Below are 22,442 nucleotides of genomic sequence, written 5' to 3'. Positions count from 1 at the left end.
CATTAGGCTATAACTAGCCAAGCAAATGGCTCTGAGATACGAATAATAAGATCATACATTTGACATTAGCTAGCGAGCCAGCCAACGTTAGCTAGCTAGCTAACAGTACACTTTAACTTGAAATTAAAACAACTTTTTCAAAGTTAGAAACGTGTAATATCTTAAAATGTAGCTAGCTATCTTACCTGTATACATCATGGTTGGATGCTTCTCCCTGTCACGGATGCCATGGTTGCCCTTAGTTTGAAGATGTAATCCGGAGACAGGTGTTTTCTCCATCTCTTTAGCTATCATACTTTAATTCCACTTATTTCAAAACTCGGTCCTCCAGAAAGTGGAGATCAACACTTATGCAGTTCTACTAAGCAATACATTTAAAAAAGCCGCATTAGACAGGATTACCTACACATACTAACCAACTCAAATAGACAGAAGCATGCTATATGGCAGACCAATCTGAACTAATCTCTCTGCATGTCCAGCCAACTCGTTATATCAGCCAATCATGGCTAGCGGGAAGGTTGATCGCTTTTTCTGTGGCTAAACCTACTAGGCTCGTATTTAACAATTTTATTCATATTTACAGATTGCATACAAGTTTGTTATTAAGGCACATGAAAGTTCACATGTTCCAGAAGGCATTCTGCCAAATAACACGTTATGTTCTTGTGTGACGTAGTGACCTGCGACATATGCCTAGATTCCTGAAACGGGTCACAATTTTCCACTAACGACTGCTCTTCTGTCTGGAGGGGTCTTTAGAAGATCACAAATGACAAACTACCCCCCACACCCCCCATCCTGCCCACCAACCAGGGGAGAACTACTGCCCCCTCTCATTGAAGCCGTGGAAGTTCAAAGCCGACCGTGGTACTGCAGGCATCGTTAGCAGAAAATATATAATCAAAAAGGCATTTTTTTCCAAAACTTTAAGCACTTTTTGAATTGACTAAATACAACACACAAAATCACATAGTATCTTTTTCACCAAACATAATCAGTGTTTCATCTAGAAATACCTTTCATATAAAATAATTGCCTTTCACAATGCAATGCTCACAATAGATAGTCACCTAATCCAACTGCGCTTAATGGTTAATCACAGAACTACAGAAAAAGCACAAGTTTGTAAAGTATAAACATCTAAATTATAGCCATACATAATGACTACTTGTCATTGCTAATTGATTTCACATAGTGGTAACCACAATTGGTCAAAGGGTGTCTGTGAAAACTTGTAATTTCTTTCAACATGGTTCAGGATAGACAGCAAGGGAGAGGAAGAAATCAAAGAGCTTGTGGACAAATTGCCCATCAGAGAGGTGGGCATGGGCCCCATCAAAGAGGTCATGACCCCTTCCTCAGACCTTTTGGCATAACGCCCAGAATATGTTCTATAAGTTAAGATAGGAGACGGTGCCACTCACATGCAGGAACCAACCCTATGAACCATGCCTGCAGTATGTATCTTTTTTGTATAGCCGCATGTAACAGAACTAATGGGACTGTCCCGGCAGAGTTCCCAACCGACGTGTACTATGGTGCATTAAGTTTGTTTGTAAGCTCTCCAGTTTGCTGATAATAAACAATGATTTAATTTAAACTTGACGTTGAGTCCCTGGTGGTAATTTCCACAACCTTTTCAAAACAACTGGGAACTCGGACAACTCTGGATAAAAAACAAGATTTGTTTTTTTTGGTCACCCAACACGGAATTCCAATCCGGAAATTTTGGCAACTTTCCAGAGCTCTCAATATCTGACCTGAAGATCACTGAGATCACTATGTCTTTTTGAGTCCACAGTTGTCTTAAAAGCACTATGACCATCAAATGCATGTAGCATCAGTCCAGTAAAAGAAAAAAAAGGTGAACTATTTGAATATTATTTCAATTTATGCTCAGCGGAGTGCTACACCAACTGTTATCAAAGCTCGAGTATTGAAATATAATATGGTCTGAGAATAGCAATATTGGCAGGCCAGGCATAAAACCAATATGCCGTGAAAATGTATTAGGCCTACTGCACAAACCTCATTCCTACGGAACAGTTTTAATTAGGTTAATGTAAAAAATATTTAAAATCAGAAAAGGTTTGTGACCACTGGTGTAGCTTATAGTTTTTCTAGTATAGTCTGTAGTGGATTGTGTAAATTCTGCGACTATATATTTTATAATCATTTTCTGTCTATTGTCTGTCTGTTTATTGTCTGTAACTCTGTAGCAGCACCATTTCACTGAGTCAAATTCCTGTACATGCAAATGTATTTAGCAAATAAAGGTGATTCTGACGTCAGATGTCATTGGGCTCTACATTACTTATGCTGTGCTTGACCAAAACCCAAAATGTAGCAGAGGGAGGAACACCAAATTGCTTCGGCAAAACAACAAAATCGAGACAACACTTTACAAAGAGAAGGCACAATCTGGCAGAGAGGACAAGAGAGAATACGAAATATACTGTAAATTGTCAGTCTAAACAGGGTTTTGGGGAGGGGGGGGTTGAGGGTGGAGTAAGACGCGGTGAGGGCAGAGTGGTTTCGCGAAACAGAGGAATATCCATATTAATGTCAACACCTCAGAGGAATCTGTTGCCAAGGCTACAGGGAGGGGATTAATACTGGGTATTAGGAGAAGTGGTGGCCTGGCTGAAGAGAGAGAGGGGAGGGGAGAGGGGGTGTGAGAGGGAAAGATGATGGTAGAAAAAGAGAGCTCTATCTAGTGAACCAACCACACAACTTAGAGATAGATAGAGCACTGACAAATGAGAGGGCAATAAGAAGAAGAGTCATGACAGGAACAAAATACCTATACTGAACAAACATGCTGTATAAATGCAACATGTATAGTGTTAGTCCCATGTTTCCTCACCTGAAATAGAAGATCCCATAAATGTTCCATACACACAAAAAGCTTATTTCTCTCAATTTTGGTTCACAAATTTGTTTACATCGCTGTAAGTGACGATTTCTTTGGCAAAATAATCCATCCACTTGACAGGTGTGGCATATCAAGAAGCTGATTAAAAAGCATGGTCATTACACAGGTGCACCTTGTGATGGGAAAATAAAAGGCCACACAACACAATGCCACACGTCTCAAGTTTTGAGGGAGCGTGCAATTGGCATGCTGACTGCTGGAATGTCCAACAGAGCTGTTTCCAGAGAATTTAATGTTAATTTCTCTACCATAAGCCACCTCCAAAATTTGGCAATAGATAGAACTGGCCTCACAACCTCAGACCTTGTGTAACCACTCCAGCCATCCACATCCGGCTTCTTAACTTGCAGTATCATCTGAGACCAGCCACCCTGACAGGTGTTGAAACTGTGGGTATGCACAACCGAAGAATTTCGGCACAAACTGTCAGAAACCATATCAGGTAAGCTCATCGGCGTGCTCGTCATCCTCACCAGGGTTTTGACCTTACTGCAGCTCGGCGTCGTAACCAATTTCAATGGAATGCTCACCTTTGATGGTCACTGGCACATTGAAGTAGTGTGCCATTCACAGATGAATCCCGGTTTCAACTGTACCGGGCAGATGGCAGACAGCATGTATGGCATCATGTGGGCGAGCAGTTTGCGGATGTCAACTTTGTGAACAGAGTGACCCATGGTGGTGGTGGGGTTATGGTATGGGCAGGCGTAAGCTACGGAGACAATGAACATGATTGCATTTTATCGATGGAAATTTGAATGCACAGAGATACTGTGAAAAGATCATGAGGCCCATTGTCATGACATTCATCTGCCGCCATCACCTCATGATTCAGTATGATACTGCACAGCCCCATGTCGTAAGGATCTGTACACAATTTCTGGAAGCTGAAAATGTTCTTCCATGGCCTGCATAATCACCAGACATGTCACCCATTGAGCATGTTTGGGATGCTGCGGATCGATGTGTACAACAGTGTGTTCCAGTTCCCTCCAAAATCCAGCAACTTCGCACAGCCATTGAAGAGGAGTGGGACAACATTCCACAGGCCACAATCAACAGCCGGATCAACTCTATGCGAAGGAGATGTGTCACGCTGTATGAGGCAAATGGTGTCACAAAAGATAGTTTTGACTGGTTCTCTGATCCACGCCCCTATCTTCTATTTTAAGATTTCTATTTTAAGGTTTCTGTAACCAGAAGATGCATATCTGTATTCCCAGGCATGTGAAATCCATAGATTAGGGCCTAACACATTTACATGTATTTCAATTGACTGGTTTCCTTATATGAACTGAAATCAATCAAATCTTTGAAATTGTTGCATTTATATTTTTGTTCAGTGTATCTGACACACATGACTACATTGCCTGTGTTTATTTATACATGAATTATTATTGAACATGTCCTCACCTGGAATTTGATCTTACAACCTATTGGTTCACAGCATTCTGATATTCCTGATACACCAACATGTCTATAACTGATTTCACCTGTATTCCTAAACTTTGGCTTTGTTAGATATGCACTCAAGAAAAACTAGTGTATTTCTCATAGTGATTCAGGAGAAATAGTAAAACAGAATAATATGCCCCACCTACATTGGACAAATATACAGAAAACCCCCCAAATTGCTGAAATAAGTCAATTAAATCAATGTTAACAGAATAGTCAGATTAACTTTAACTAGGGCTCCCGAGCGGTGCAGTGGTCTTAGGCACTGCATCTCAGTGCTAAACGTGTCATTGCAGACACCCTGATTCAAATCCAGGCTGTATCACAACCGGCTATGATTGGGTCCAATAGGATGGTGCACAATTGGCCTGGGTTTGGCCGGTGTAGGCCGTCATTGTAAATAAGATGTTGTTTTTAACTGACTTGCCTAGTTAAATAAAGGTTAAAAAAAGTATTTTATTATAAAAAATCTTTGACACGTAACAACACACAGGTGTGATCGTTGCAGTTGTCCCTGCAATGCACACTCAAACCTGTGTGACTGGAACAGTTATGATTGACGCAACAGTCAGCATTCGAGCTGGCCACACTGTTTTTTCACTGAATCATTTTGCACAAGCAGTCCTTACAATATTATGTCCTGAATGTGACCAGTTGATTTTTGGATTGTAATGTTCTTTCAGTTACTTTTGGATTACTTTCCCCTTAACTTAGGGAACTTAGGGATAGGCATCCAGCTAGCGGGACACCAGCCGAACACGTACGGTGAAATTGGAGGGCGCGCAATTCAAATAAATAATTGTAATATTTTAAACACATTTGGTGTGACATCATAGTGGTATCTGACTTGTGGCAAGACTCGCACAGGTGGAACAAACTTAAACTTGCACCTTTTTTTCAATGCTGATTTGAATGTTATTGAGAAAACAGAAAGGTGTCATTATGTATTTTCTTCTGCAAACATCTAGTTTTTCAAAAGTATCTGTAATCTGATTACAATCTTTTGCTGGTTACATAATCAATTACTTTCCAACCCTGTATGCAATTCACCTATCAAATATTGGGAGCTTTTATAAATGGTTTTCTGTAGTATTGAAGGTAGAGTCAGATTTCAATGGGTTAAGAGCATGGCCAGATACATGAACATCTAGCTCAAGCTGTAGAAATCAAGTGTGTAGGGTAACAGGGGATTTGACACAAATATCCATGAACAGTGAAAGGTTAGAGGTCAGGTAGAAGCATGGAAGTTGCTGGAGAGATCTCCCACTACACTGATAACTGGTAGGCCTGCCAGGACTGAGTCATTAAATGGGGACTGTGTTTGTTGGCTCACACTGTTAATGCTATAATACTCTATTACATCAAACTACTAACAAAGTAAATCTCTTCACTTGACATAATTGTACAACAGGTAGAATAATCGAGTAAATACATTTGATATGTTATACTGTTAGCTAACACTATGAATATCGAAGCTGAAATATATTACAAAACCATCTATAATTTTTTAATAAAAAAATATATATATTTCACCTTTATTTAACCAGATAGGCTAGTTGAGAAAAGTTCTCATTTACAACTGAGACCTGGCCAAGATAAAGCAAAGCAGTGCGACAAAAACAACAACACAGAGTTACACATGGGATAGACAAACGTACAGTCAATAACACAATAGAAAAATCTATGTACAGTGTGTGCAAATGTAGTAAGATTAGGGAGGTAAGGCAATACATATGACATAGTGGCAAAATAATACAAATTTAGCATTAACACTGGAGTGATGGATGTGCAGATGATGATGTACAAGTAGAGATACTGGAGTGCTAAAAGAACAAAAAAATTAAAACAATATGCGGATTAGGTAGTTGGGTGGGCTATTTACAGATGGGCTGTGTACAGGTGCAGTGCTCGATTTGGAGATCAATATCTTAAAAATAATAAAAATGAACACATCTGTATCTCCAATTTCAAGCGTGCCTTCATAAAAGTGTTTTGCTATTGGTACAGCCATATTATGTTGTACATATAGTGGTGACATTATAAAAAAAATGTCACCAAATTTCCCCAGAAATCACTATTTGTTGACATTAGTTTACTATGACATAAGCAATTCTGATTATGTAAAAGTTTATCAACTACAATTTTAGCTATGTTGTATTCTGAGATAGGAAGCGTCTGAGTGACTGGGTCCACCAGAGGAAAAGCAGTAAGAGGTTTCATCTGTGGGGATGATTTGGAAAACAGCTCTGTGCTGCATCCTGGGACTAAGGAAGCAGAGGGACAGGAAATTAAAGAGCAAATCTCCATGTGACACCACATGTACAGTACCAGTCAAAATTTTGGACACACCTACATTGTAGAATAATAGTGAATACATCAAAACTATAAAATACCACATATGGAATCATGTAGTAACCAAAAAAGTATTAAACAAATTACAATATTTTATATTTGAGGTTCTTCAACGTAGCCACCCTTTGTCTTGATGACAGCTTTGCACACTCTTGGCATTCTCTCAACCAGCTTCATGAGGTAGTCACATGGAATGTTTTTCAATTAATAGGTGTGCCTTGTTAAAAGTTAATTTGTGGAATTTCTTTCCTTCTTAATGCATTTGAGCCAATCAGTTGTGTTGTGACAAGGTAGGGGAGGTATATTGAAAATAGCCCTATTTGGTCAAATACCAAGTCCATATTATGCAAGAACAACTAAAATAAGCAAAGAGAAATGACAGTTCATCATTACTTTAAGACATGAAGTTCAGTCAATCAGGAAATTGTCAAGATCTTTAAACATTTCTTCAACTGCAGTCGCAAAAACCATCAAGCGCTATAATGAAACTGGCTCTCATGAGGACCGCCACAGGAAAGGAAGACCCAGAGTTACAGTACCTCTGCTGCAGAGGATAAGTTAATTAGAGTTAACTGCCCCACAGAAATTGCAACCCAAATAAATGCTTCACAGATATGTCTGTTACTTCACAAAGTAACAGACACATCTCAACATCAACTGTTCCGAGGAGACTGCGTGAATCAGGCCTTCATGGTCAAATTTCTGCAAAGAAACCACTACTGAAGGACACCAATAACAAGAAGAGACTTGCTTGTGCCAAGAAAGATGATCAATGGGTGGTGGACCGGTGGAAATCTGTCCTTTGGTCTGATGAGTCCAAATTTGAGATTTTTTCTTCCAACCACCGTGTCTTGGTGAGAAAGAGAGTAGGTGAACGGATGATCTGTGAAGCATGGAGGAGGAGGTGTGATGTGTGGGAGATGGCTGATGTATACTATATCTCGAAAAACCCTATATTAGTATTAGTCCCCAAAAAAACAAAACACTACAATTTAAATCTGAAAAGATATAGAATAGCAGATGCTAGCTTGACTCTTATTATATTACATTACATCATTTGCAAAAATTATTCAACAAATTATAAAATCATCAAAACAATTTGGCCATTTGGTCATCATTACCAATTTATGCACACTTAGATGGGATATCAGTCGCTCTGCTCTTCTTTGGGTAGTAGTCATTTTTTTGTTGTTGTAAATAGTGTGTTCCAACCTGTTTTATGTCATTGGACACACGTAATAATATTCCCCTCTGCGGTCCCATGTGTCAGCAACTGATCATAGAGGCAACAGAACACAATAAAGAAGAACGAGAGAGTTGTCTGATGGAGGAGAGGAGAAGAGGATGTCTGGAATCCTGATAAGGCCATTTATGTCAGTAGAGTTCCATGCTTTGTACATTTCAATGAAGAAGATCTTTATACTGTTTACACTGAGTGTACAAAACATTAGGTGAGGATGTTTAAGCCTTGAGACAATTGAGACATGGATTGTGTATGTGTGCCATTCAGAGTGTGGATGGACAAGACAAAAGATTCATGTGCCTTTGAACGGGGTATGGTAGTATGTGCCAGGCGCACCGGTTTGAATGTACCAAGGACTGCAACGTTTCTGGGGTTTTCACGCTCAACAATTTCCTGTGTGTATCAAGAAAGATCCACCACCCTAAGGGCATCTAGATAATTTGACACAACTGTGGCAAGCACTGGAGTCAACATTGACCAGCATCGATGTGGAACACTTTCAACACATTGTGAGTCCATGCCCCAACGCATTGAGGCTGTTTTGAGGGCAAAAGGGTTTGCAACTCAATATTAGGTAGGTATTCCTAGTGTTTTGTATACTCAGCGTATGTAAATAATGGAATACATGACCAAATCAATAGTATTGCAGATCCTTTGTCACCAACTGATCCTTTTATCATCGATGCCCTTGAAATCTCAAGACAACATCTGGTATGCATAGCAATTGCTCCAGATAGGCAATCTAATTAAAAGCTTATCCCCAACTATGCTAAATCCCTAATTGAGGCATCCAACAACAGCTAGTGACTCACTAAGCAGATTTCCTGTCCCCAGGGAATCATTGTGTCAATCACATTCTTTATGTAAGTTGAATAGAAAACAAAAGCAAGGTTAGACATTTGGACTGAACTATCAACAAGACTGTCTTAAATTATTTAAAATAAGGGTTGGATATCCCTTCTAATAACATGTAGGTCTTATGTACACTGAACAAAAATATTAACACAACATGCAAAGTGCTGGTCACAAGTTTCATGAACTGAAATTATAGATCCCGGGAAAAGTTCCATACCCACAAAAAGGTTATTTCTCTCAAATATTGTGCACAAATTTGTTTACATCCTTGTCAATTAGCATTTTAATCCATCCACCTGACAGGTGTGGCATAACAAGAAGCTGATTAAACAGCATGATCATTACACAGGTGCACCTTGTGCTGGGGACAATAACATGAAATAAAACGGACAACGTCTGGACAAGGGAAACATAACGACGTTAATGCTGACATGGGGATCAAACTGAGGAATAGACAGATAAAGAGGAGGAAATCAATAAAGTGATCGAGTCCAGGTGAGTCCAATGAAGCTCTGAGGCGCGTAACAATGGTGACAGGTGTGCTTAATGATGGGCAGCGTGGCGCCCTCGAGCGCCAGAGGGGGATCAGGAGCATTGCGTGAAAGTTAGGCTACTGTACAAATTATTTTTCCAGGTTCTCTTTTCTGCATCTCACTTTCTCTTACACTTTATTTCTAATGATCTCAATTTTCTCCTCTTGCTCTGGAGACTATAATGACATGCTAATGATTTATTTTGAGATAAGCTTAGCAAAGCTCTCATCCTGATAATTACCCAATTATTTGTAAACGTCAGACCCGTCTATGCCTAGCCTGGCTGGCAGTGGAGGTACTGTATTAAGTCAAATGCCAGGGCAAAGATGCACTCATCATTTGTATCTATTTTATGCAAGCTGAGTTTAACCATATCAGGATGTTTTAACAGGCCATGTAACAGCTACTTAAACTTTAAGAAGCTTCAACTTTAGTTTACTCAGAGTGATTGTTCTTATCAGTGTTTGATCCAGTATACCTAAGTGAAATACCAATACCTACAAACCAGGTGAAATAACAGACATTGGAAATAGAACTGTCCTTATCTGTATGGGGACTGGGTATTGGTTCAAAGTTGTAAAATGTTCAACATAGATTCTTCGTTTACAGTATGTATTAACATTTTGCTGTGTGGAGGTGCGATATGAATTAAATAGAGTCTGCAATCAAAATACGTAATTCATTTGATAATTTGTAACTACTGTGTCAATTTGTAACTGCTGTGTCTATGGAAAGGAGTACTAGCAGTTGCTTTACCACAGGTCACAGATTTGTTGGTCTAGAGCCATTTGCACATCTCTGTATTTGTCCAGTGTCTTTAGCATCTCTGTATTTGCCCAGTGTCTTTAGCATCTCTGGCAGGAAGATGTTAGGCCTGTTTTACGATCCAATTATCTCTCCTGCCAAACGGGCCACCGTCAACCAACCATGACTGCTATCATCACTCTCCAAGCTCCTTCTCTCTCAACCCTGCTGTGTTATTCATTAAAAGTTTCCATCTTGTCCAACATACCAATAAACTATCCATATGCCTATCCTAAATTTAAACTACCCAGAATGTACTGATTTGACCACATTATTCTATATTACATTATTTAATATCACTATTCATTGTCTTTTGTCCACACATGAGTCATTTTGCAGACACTCTTATCCAGTCTACTTACAGTAGTGCATACTTTTTCATACGTGTCCCCCATAGGGATCCAGCCCACAACCCTGTTGTTGCAAGCGCCATGCTCTACCAACTGAGCCACAAGGGGCATGTACGCCTACCAGATAGTGGTTTTCTGTACAATTACTCTGACTCTCTACACCGGCTGATACACTGCCTGCAGTTCGCCATGCACTCATCTGAAAGAAACCACCTTCCTCCCTCATCATGTCAGTCAGATAGTGATTTATTTTACCTTCGGCTCTGAAACGTCTCTTTCTTTTATGGGAGCAATCAGTGGCATAGCCAGAGAGAAACACAGAGACAGTGTGTGAGCTTCAATCTACTCCAATGCCTAGTGTTGTAGCACTGCCACCCCACTTCCAAAGCGAAACATGAGAGAGTAAGTCGGTTTAATTATTCACTGGCAGAGTAAACAGAACTCTTCTTTCTGCCATTTGTATGAAGAAGGTATTCATAATCATCACGAAAGAGCTCCTGGAGTGTGAAGTCACAGAAGTTAAATTCATAGCCAATAAGCCTAGATTTTGATCACAATAGTGGGGCATTTCTAGCCAACCACATATTTTTAAAAATGTATGTTTTTATTACAGGGATGTGAATACTGTTGTTGTCATTTTGTAAGGAAGGGGAATGATTAGTGGCACACAACAAAGTACCTTTGTTTTTTGTTTTTATGAAGCAGCTCAAGTTGAGTATAGTTGAAAGCTATTGGTTGTTATTTGTGTTCCGTCCAGATACAAATGTCATGTTGTGCTCATTGATGTTCCCTGAATGGATTGATGGATGCTGTTGATGAGTAGGAGCTATTATTTCATTATAGAATGGATAGAGTTCCTTCTGCACAAACAAGGTTTCAGGTTCACTAAAAACCTGATGAATACACTAACAATTTAAATACGATCAAATACAACTAACCAAGGCAAGGACTGGATGACAATATCTGGCACATGACAGTGGAACTCTTATAACCACTGTTGTATGTTTTTAAAGAGCGACTGCCCCTAAAAACAATTAATCCCTTTGAAAGCGGCCAATGTGGCATCAATATGAGTCAGAAACATTTAATCTAGTGTCACAATTGACTACAAAGTGTAAATAGGATCCTTTTTTGGATAATTTTTTGGCACCTTTTGCCAAACTCCACATGCAAATCGCTCCTCACTTTCCTTCACTGAATTGGGCTCCGTTGTTTCATCGCCCCCCAACCAATGAGTTCAAAGGATCACAGCCATTTGAGACTGAAAAGCCCTAGCTATAAGGGTTGACCATGCAATGCATGCTTCCAGCAGGATGCACAGACAACAACTATGGTTTGCATGCCCTGATAAAGAACCATATAATTTGAAATAGGTGGTTAGAGTTCGTTGGTCTCCATTGGTGGTGAGTATACCGGTAGCTAGACTATAGACTGCTGGTTATGTATCTGTTTATGTATATTTTGATAATTATTATCACTATCATCGCTAGCATAGCTGGCATTAGCTACCTAGCCATCTAGCTGGCTAACGTTAGCCTACCTCAATACAACTCAGAATTAGCTTGTAAACACAATAACATTTCAAAAGAAGACAAATAATTAGTAGGAGAACCATTTGTCATGATTGTGATCTTGCCAGATTGACTAGAGATGCAGTACAACCTTTGCCAGCATCGCTAGTTCTTTTTGACTAACTTTGCTAGTTACATTAATGGTAACATTGCCATTTCTCTAAAGTAAAGTTGACGACATCATAATATGGCAAAGTTGTTTCCTACTAATTATTTGCCTACTTTAGCAATGTCATCGTATTTCCATGACACTAGGTTGTGTAATTTAGACAAAACAGAACCATTAGCCTCCGAGGTGCAATCCATGTCAAGGGCACAAATAAATATTGGATGCAGCTATGGTGGTACTAGCTAACTCATATCTGACAAAAACAGTGTAATAGCTATCAGCAAAAACTCAAACCAACCCAGGACCATAGCAAAACATCACAGTTGGTTGAAAAGGGTAACGGTGTCACCCGCCTGAATCTAATCCAATCTTGAGCCAGTCAGTCCACATCTGTAAAGCATTAGAATTAGCTTCCAAATGAGATTACGTTATTTCTCGAACTATGCTGATAATTGAGGCATGATGACAATCATTGACCCTTTTTTTCTGTTTGACAAAGTGTACAGTTGGGTGCCAGACTTATCCCCTGGTCATGAACAAATGCCGGGACCTACCAGAAGGAGCAAAGTTGGATATCACAACATGTCCAGCAATGTGATTGCAATGGTTTAGTAACCTCCAAAATCACTTAATTCACTGTTCACTTGCTATTTTACAACTTGTCAGGCAAGACCTCAGAATAAAAGTATGTTATGTGACACAAGTACTCTTTTGACACATTGGCCGTTGTCAGAGTCTCCCATCATGAGGCCGTTGATTTTGACCCAAGTTACTGCCCTGATGACACAGACGGCTTCCTCAACAACAACAGGTAATGTGTGTTATGTGAAAAGTAAAAAAGAAAACTGTCTATTTCCCTATCTAAGTCGATACAACTAGTACATTCATTTAGGTTTTGAAGTGCATTAGCAAAAAGCTTTGTCCTTTCTTTAGTACAAAATGTAATTTACCACTTGGCTGTCTATTATATCACCCTGTCACATGCCCTCCCAGTCAACACCACATAAGATTGCTTGCTGCAGTTGTTCGAGAGATGTCCAGTTTGCAGCCAAACATGCAGCATAGACAAGATCAGCATCGTGCATACATGCCCTTGCTGTGAGCGTTCCTATGAATGGAACAGTCAGCCACTTGTATCCGGCCAGCAACCTTCACCTGTTAACAGTGACAGCTTTCACAGGCTCATCATTTGTATAAATACAGATCATCACTTCATTACTGTCATACATTTGATACCAGCCAGTGTTCACCATTCTACTTCACTTCACATTTTATGATATCTTAAGTCAAATAAAAAGATCAACAGAGTAATCAGGTTGGTTCCACTAGGTTAATCATAACTACCATTGTGTGTGTGTGTGTGTGTGTGTGTGTGTGTGTGTGTGTGTGTGTGTGTGTGTGTGTGTGTGTGTGTGTTACCGACTGCTATCTTTTTACTTATTTTATTTATTTCACCTTTATTTAACCAGGTAGGCAGGTTGAGAACAAGTTCTCATTTACAATTGCGACCTGGCCAAGATAAAGCAAAGCAGTTCGACATATATAACAACACAGAGTTACACATGGAGTAAAACAAACATACAGTCAATAATACAGTATAAACAAGTCTATATACGATGTGAGCAAATGAGGTGAGATAAGGGAGGTAAAGGCAAAAAAAGGCCATGGTGGCAAAGTAAATACAATATAGCAAGTAATACACTGGAATGGTCGATTTGCAGTGGAAGAATGTGCAAAGTAGAAATAAAAATAATAGGGTGCAAAGGAGCAAAATAAATAAATAAAATAAATACAGTAGGGAAAGAGGTAGTTGTTTGGGCTAAATTATAGGTGGGCTATGTACAGGTGCAGTAATTTGTGAGCTGCTCCGACAGTTGGTGCTTAAAGCTAGTGAGGGAGATAAGTGTTTCCAGTTTCAGAGATTTTTGTAGTTCGTTCCAGTCATTGGCAGCAGAGAACTGGAAGGAGAGGTGGCCAAAGAAATAATTGGTTTTGGGGGTGACCAGAGAGATATACCTGCTGGAGCGCGTGCTACAGGTGGGTGATGCTATGGTGACCAGCGAGCTGAGATAAGTGGGGACTTTACCTAGCAGGGTCTTGTAGATGACATGGAGCCAGTGGGTTTGGCGACGAGTATGAAGCGAGGGCCAGCCAACGAGAGCGTACAGGTCGCAATGGTGGGTAGTATATGGGGCTTTGGTGACAAAACGGATTGCATTATGATAGATTGCATCCAATTTGTTGAGTAGGGTATTGGAGGCTATTTTGTAAATGACATCGCCGAGGTCGAGGATTGGTAGGATGGTCAGTTTTACAAGGGTACGTTTGGCAGCATGAGTGAAGGATGCTTCGTTGCGAAATAGGAAGCCAATTCTAGATTTAACTTTGGATTGGAGATGTTTGATGTGGGTCTGGAAGGAGAGTTTACAGTCTAACCAGACACCTAGGTATTTGTAGTTGTCCACGTATTCTAAGTAAGAGCCGTCCAGAGTAGTGATGTTGGACAGGCGGGTAGGTGCAGGCAGCGATCGGTTGAAGAGCATGCATTTAGTTTTACTTGTATTTAAGAGCAATTGGAGGCCACGGAAGGAGAGTTGTATGGCATTGAAGCTTGCCTGGAGGGTTGTTAACACAGTGTCCAAAGAAGGGCCAGAAGTATACAGAATGGTGTCGTCTGCGTAGAGGTGGATCAGAGACTCACCAGCAGCAAGAGCGACATCATTGATGTATACAGAGAAGAGAGTCGGTCCAAGAATTGAACCCCGTTGCACCCCCATAGAGACTGCCAGAGGTCCGGACAGCAGGCCCTCCGATTTGACTGAACTCTATCAGAGAAGTAGTTGGTGAACCAGGCGAGGCAATCATTTGAGAAACCAAGGCTGTCAAGTCTGCCGATGAGGATGTGGTGATTGACAGAGTCAAAAGCCTTGGCCAGATCAATGAATATGGCTGCACAGTAATGTTTCTTATCGATGGCGGTTAAGATATCGTTTAAGACCTTGAGCGTGGCTGAGGTGCACCCATGACCAGCTTTGAAACCAGATTGCATAGCAGAGAAGGTATGGTGAGATTCGAAATGGTCGGTAATCTGTTTGTTGACTTGGCTTTCGAAGACCTTAGAAAGGCAGGGTAGGATAGATATAGGTCTGTAGCAGTTTGGATCAAGAGTGTCCCCCCCTTTGAACAGGGGGATGACCGCAGCTTTAATAAGGGGCAAGGAGCAGATCTACTCTGGGACTCTATCAAAGACATCACCTCTTGCCTGCTCACCAACGGTCATCGATGGGGATAACAGAATTAGGTAGGTTTAGTCTGAGTTGTTCAAACTTCAACATAGTATATGTTTGTGTGTCAGATATTACCTATGTTAAGTACCATGGGTAATAGAACAGTGAATATGTGTGTATGTGTTCACAGAAGCATGTATGGAGCCAGCATATGGAGACTTGCTAGATGATGTGATGAAGTTAAGACTGACAGTCTGGATGGAGAGAGACCTGGCACTTGCCATAACATTTTTACTAGACACAACTTTTACTTGTATTGTCTTTTTGTATTATTGAATTGAATGGTATCAGTCAACATGAGAAGGGAGAAACCATGTGTATCCTGCACCAGGATCAGGGAAATCCTGTTCTATGTGGAACACCACACAGGAAGGTATGACCACTCTGACATGTTTGCCGATGTAGCCCATTACCACCAGGCAAAATGCAGATAGGAACAGTATCTTTGTAGGCTGGGAATAAAAATGAAAGATGAAAGGTGCACGTTGTTATATTGGCAGAACACTGCTTCCTGGTATTATGTAAATGGCTGCGTATTCTACATGGATCTGTTCCTACATTTGAAAGTTATCAAATCACTTAGTTTAGAATATCTACGTCAATTCAGCAGTTGCCAACTTCTCATATTATTCTATAGGTGCCACACCTTTTGAACCTTTTGACTCTGATCTGGATTACTGATCTCTGCCTGCCCTTGACCTGTCGTTTTCCCTGCCCCTGTTCTAGTATAAACTTTTGTTACTTCGACATTGTCTGCATCTGGGTCTTCCCTAAAACGTGATAGTATGAACTGGCCATGACTGACCTAGCAGATTCGGACATGCTCCTCCCAAGGAGCCAGCATCGGAAGGCACGAGGAGTTGCTTCATGATCTTGTGGAAGGGTTCCAGACCTTAGCCGAACGCCATGACCGAGCGTTGAACACAGTGCTAGAGCAATTCCGTGGGTTGCCTGTTAGGCAGCCTACCATGACGCTAACCTTCCAGCCCCTCAGTAACCCGGCTCTTAGCAGCGCTGCCACCCCGGTTTTCCGGGAACCCCGCTGACCTCCCCCGGGACGCTTCGATGAAGAGTCGGACACATGTTAGGCATTTCTCGCTCAGTGTCATCATCTAGCTGCAGCCCTCCTCCTTCCCCTCAGTCTGCTCTAAGATAGTGTATCTCATCACGCTGATGACCGGGAGGGCTCTCGCCTGGGCTATGGCAGTATGGGAACAGCAGTCGGCCGTATGCTTAAGTCTGGAGGAGTTTGTGGCAGAGGTAAAGAAAGTTTTCGGTGCTCCATTGTCTGGGAGAGAGGCTGCCCAGAAGTTACTCCAGATTTGACAAGACTCTCGCAGTGTGGCAGGCTATGCGGTGGATTTCCGCATGTTGGCAGCTGAGAGTGCCTGGAACCTGGAAGCATTGTTCGACATGTTCCTGCACGGAGTATCAGAGGAAGTAAAGGACAAGCTTGCAGACCCGGGAACTACCAACAGATCTCGACTCACTCATTGCCTTGACCATTCGGATTGATGGGCGACTACGGGAACAAATGAAGGACAGGAGATTTGATTTCACCTGCCTGCCCAAGGATTCAACCTCGCCTTCAAGGCATTCCAGAAGTCCCCGATGGCTCCATTGTCGAGAGAACCCGATGCTACCCGAGTTCCCCAGAGAGTCTCCGAAGGCTGCCGTTTCACCTCTTCCCGAGTCAATGCAACTAGGCAGAGCTAGACTGTCTCCAGCCGAATGGCTATACATGATTCACACTAAGAGTTGCCTGTATTGCGGGACTACTGGTAATTTCGTCTCCACCTGTCCACTAAAAGACCAGGCTCACAGGTAGGAGGAGCGAGTACTCTGGTGGATCATACGGATAACTTTTCCTCTCCCCTTTTTCGCACCCCTTTCATGCCATTTTGCTGTAGGGAAACCAGTTGAAATCTCTCCGGGTACTCATCGACTCTGAGGCCAATGAGAGCTTTATGGACGCTACCCTAGCGTCAGAGCTAGGCATCCCCACTGCTGTGGATGAGCGCTCTATAGCCCGGGTCACCCATAATACTAGCCCCATCAACCTACGGGTGTCAGGGAACCACAGCGAGATGACCCAATTCCTGCTCGTTAAGTCTCCTCAAGTTCCCATGGTATTGGGATTCTCTTGGCTCCAGCGACACAATCCCCTTATTGACTAGTCTGCTGGTGCCATCATGAGTTGGAGCCCGTTCTGCCATGCTCTCTGCCTGAAGTCAGCGCAGGCTGCCTCGAGGCATCTTCCTGGGGGCTTGGAAGTTGCCCCGGACCTCTCCGCCATTCCCGCGGAGTACCAGGACCTCCGGGAGGTGTTCAGTAAGGCCCGGGCCACTTCGCTTCTGCTGCACCGACCCTATGACTGCGGGATTGACCTTCACCCAGTCACCACTCCGCCCTGCAGATGACTGTACTCTCTGTCGGGTCCGGAGACCAAGGCTATGGATACCTACATTGAGGTCTAGCTGTAGAGTTAATTTGTCCTTCTGCCTCCCCCGCTGGCGCAGGGTACTTCTTTGTGGAGAAGGACAAAACCTTGCACACGTAGATCTCAACAACATCACGGTGAAGAACCGTTACCCGCTACCACTCATCTCCTCAGCCTTCGAGCCGCTTCAGGGGGCCACCATCTTGGTTCATCCTGACACGTCCCGCCAGTTCGTGGTAGAGGCTGTTGTTTCAGATGTCGGAGTGGGGGCTGTCCTGTCCCAGAGTTCTGCCCTGGCCTTCAAGTTACATCTCTGCGCCTTCTTCTCCCATCACCTCAATGCCACGGAGAGGAACTATGATGTGGGTGAAGATGGTGTTGGAGGAGCGGAGGCACTGGCTGGAGGGGGCGGAACATCCATTCAATGTGTGGACCGACCACAAGAACCTGGAATATATTAGGAATATGTTTTCCAGACAAGCTAGATGGGCCCTGCTATTCACCCGGTTCAACTACTCCCTCTCATACCGACTGGGATCCAATAATATTAAGCCGGATGCGCTGTCATGCCACTATAGCCCCAATGCTACAACACCAGAACCAACACCAGAACCAAGACCATACTTCATACGTCGTGCCTGGCGACGGCACTCAGCTGGGGGATAGGGAAGCACGTTCATGAGGCGCAGCGCTCCCAGCCGAACACGGGGGCGGGGGGGGGGCAAGTAACCATTCCTGACTCAGTCCGCTCCTCAGTCCTGGAGTGAGTCCAATCCTTCAGGCTTGCCTGCCACCCAGGCTCCCGTCGCACCTTGGCCTTTGTGCAACAACGCTTTTGGTGGCCTACCATGATTCCTGACTCTCCGTGTTCGTCGCCACATGCACAGTCTGTGCGCAGAACAAGACTCCTTGGCAAGCTCCGGCTGTTCTCCTTCCACCTCTGCCTGTCCCTCACCATCCCAGGTCTCACATAGCCCTGGACTTTGTCACGGGTCTCCCTCAATCTGATGGAACACTGCCATCCTGACAGTAGTGGATCGGTTTTCCAAAGCCGCTCACATCATTCCTCTCCCCAAACTACCCTCTGCCAAAGAGACGGCCCAGCTCATGGTGCAGCACGTCCTCCAGATCCATGGACTCCCAGTAAACATGGTCTCTGACTGGGGTCCTCAGGTCTCGTCCCGGTTCTGGAAGGCGTTCTGCACACTCATTTGGTCAGCGGCCAGACTGTCCTCCGGGTTCCACCCCCAGTCCAACGGTCAGTTGGAGCAAGCCAACCAAGACTTGGAAACAACTCTTTGCTGCCAGGTCTCCGCCAACCAGCCCACCACCTGGAGACCTTTTTTCCTCTGCCACAGGTCTCTCACCCTTTGAGTGTTCCCTGGGCTATCAGCCCCTGCTCTTCCCTGAGCGAAGGGAAGAGGTTGGCATACCTTCAGCCCAGATGTTTGTCAACTGCTGTCGTTGTAGCTGGAAGAGAGCTCTGTTGGCCATTCTCAAGACCACCTCCAGGTATTAACGACAAGCGGACCGCCACCGGACCCCGGGCTCCACGATATAGTCTCGGGAAGAAGTTATGGCTGTTCACCCAGGCTCTGCCTCTCCAGGTGGAGTCCCAAGAACTTCCCCCCGGTTTATCGGCCCTTTCCCCATCTTCAAGGTCATTAGCCCCTCATTAGCCCCTCCAAGGTCATTGACCCCTTCGTCTTATGTTGCCCTGTACCCTCTATTTACATTTCACTTTTCGTGTGTCTAGAATCCCACCAAAGATAATGGCGCCGGAAGTAATGGCAGCAGTTTTATGGGCGCCTAACCAATTGTGTAATTATGTGTTTTTTTCACGTTATTTGTAACTTATTTTGTACATAATGTTTCTGCCACCGTATCTTACGGCAAAAAAGAGCTTCTGCATATCTGGACAGCGATCACTCACCTCGAATTAGCCAAAGATTTTTTCTTCAACAAGCAGGACGCACAGGACGTACTTCGAACACACAACAAGGCCAACATCCCGTCACTGGCAAGAGAAAGAGACGCAGGTACAGAGGACACAGGGCGGGGTGCCTCGTAAGGATCTGCAGAAGGCGAGTGGGAAAGCTGCCGTTATCGTCAATGTTACTTGCCAATGTGCAATCATTGGAGAATAAATTAGATGAGGTACGATAACGAATATGCTACCAATGGGACATCAGAAACTGTAACATTTTATGTTTCACGGAATCATGGCTGAAGGATGACAAAGATTTTCAGCTAGCGGGATATATGCTGCACCGGCTAAATAGAACAGCACATCAGAAACTGTGCGAGAGGGGGGGGAAAGGGGGGGGGGGGCGCAATCTGTGAATATTTGTAAACAACAGCTGGTGCACAAAATCAAAGGAAGTTTCTAGATTTTGCTCGCCTGAGGTAGATATGCTGCAGACCACACTATTTGCCAAGGGCATTTTCATCCATACATTTCGTGGCTGTTTATTTACCACCACAGGCGGTCTGGCACTAAGACTGCACTCAGTCAGCTGTTTAAGGAAATAAGCAAACAGGAAACTGCTCACCCAGAGGCGACGCTCCTGGTGGCCGGGGATTTTAATGCAGGGAAACTCAAATCAGTTTCACCTAATTTCTATCAACATTTTAAATGCGCAACCAGAGGGAAAAACATTCTAGAACACCTGTACTCCACACACAGAGATGCATACAAAGCTCTCCCTCGCCCTCCATTTGGTAAATCTGACCACAATCTTATCCTCCTGATTCCTGCTTACAAGCAAAGATTACAGCAGGAAGCACCAGTAAATCGGTCTATAAAATAGTGGTCAGATGAAGCAGATGCTAAACTACAGGACTGTTTTGCTAGCACAGACTGGAACATGTTCCGGAATTCTTCTGATGGCATTGAGGAGTACATTACATCAGTCACTGGCTTTATCAATAAGTGCATCGAGGACGTCATCCCCACAGTGACTGTACGTACATACCCCAACCAAAAGCTATGGACTACAGGCAAAATTCGCACTGAGCTAAAGGGTATAGCTACCACTTTCAAGGTGTGGGACTCTAACCTGGAAGCTTATAAGAAATCCTGCTATGCCCTCCGACAAACCATCAAACAGGCAAAGTGTCAATAGAGGGCTAAGATTGAATCGTACTACATCGGCTCCGACGCTCGCCTTATGTGGCAGGGCTTGCAAACTATTACAGACTACAAAGGGAAGCACAGCCACGAGCTGCCCAGTGGCACAAGCCTACCAGATGAGCTAAATCACTTCTATGCTCGCTTTGAGGCAAGGAACACTGAGGCATGCATGAGAGCATCAGCTCTTCCGGACAACTGTGTGATCACGCTCTCCGTAGCTGACGTGAGTAAGACCTTTCAACAGGTCAACATTCACAAGGCCGCGGGGCCAGACAAATTACAAGGATGTGTGCTCAGGGCATGTGCTTGGGCATGTGCAGACCAACTGACAGGTGTATTCACTGACATTTTCAACATGTCCCTGATTGAGTCTGTAATACCAACATGGTTCAAGCAGACCACCATATTCCCTGTGCCCAAGAACACTAAGGCAACCTGCCTAAATTAATACAGACCCGAAGCGTTCACATCCGTAACCATGGAGTTCTCTGAAAGGCTGGTAATGGCTCACATTAACACCATTATCCCAGAAACCCTAGACAAACTCCAATTTGCATACCGCCCAAACAGATACACAGATTATGCAATCTCTATTGCACTCCACACTGCCCTTTCACACCTGGACAAAAGGAACACCTACGTGAGAATGCTATTCATTGACTACAGCTCAGCGTTCAACACCATAGTGCCCTCAAAGCTCATCACTAAGCTAAGGATCCTGGGACGAAACACCTCTCTCTGCAACTGGATCCTGGACTTCCTGACTCGCCACCCCCAGGTGGTGAGGGTAGGTAGCAACACATCCGCCATGCTGATCTTCAACACAGGGGCCCCTCAGGGGTGTGTGCTCAGTACCCTCCTGTACTCCCTGTTCACTCACAACTGTGTGGCCAGGCAAGACTCCAACACCATCATTAAGTTTGCAGATGACACAGCAGTGGTAGGCCTGATCACCGACAACGACGAGACAGCCTATAGGGATGAGGACCAAAACCAGGCCGGCTGGTGCCGCAAGGCACTACAGAGGGTAGTGCGCATGGCCCAGTACATCACTGGGGCTAAGCTGCCTGCCATCCAGGACCTCTACACCAGGCGGTGTCAGAGGAAGGCCCTAAAAATTGTCAAAGACCCCAGCCACCTCAGTCATAGAATGTTCTCTCTACTAATGCATGGTACCGGAGTGCCAAGTCTAGGACCAAAAGGCTTCTCAACATTTTTTACCACCAAGCCATAAGACTCCTGAACAAGTAATCAAATGGCTACCCGAACTATTTGCATTGCCCCCCCCCCCCACCCACCCTTTTACGCTACTGCTACTCTGTTTGTCATATATGCATAGTCACTTTAACCATACCTACATGTACATACTACC

This window comes from Oncorhynchus mykiss, chromosome 28, assembly GCF_013265735.2.
Source record: "Oncorhynchus mykiss isolate Arlee chromosome 28, USDA_OmykA_1.1, whole genome shotgun sequence".
In the NCBI taxonomy this organism is placed as follows: Eukaryota; Metazoa; Chordata; class Actinopteri; order Salmoniformes; family Salmonidae; genus Oncorhynchus; species Oncorhynchus mykiss.
The sequence above is the reverse complement of the archived record's forward strand: the minus strand, read 5'-3'. Positions refer to the sequence as shown.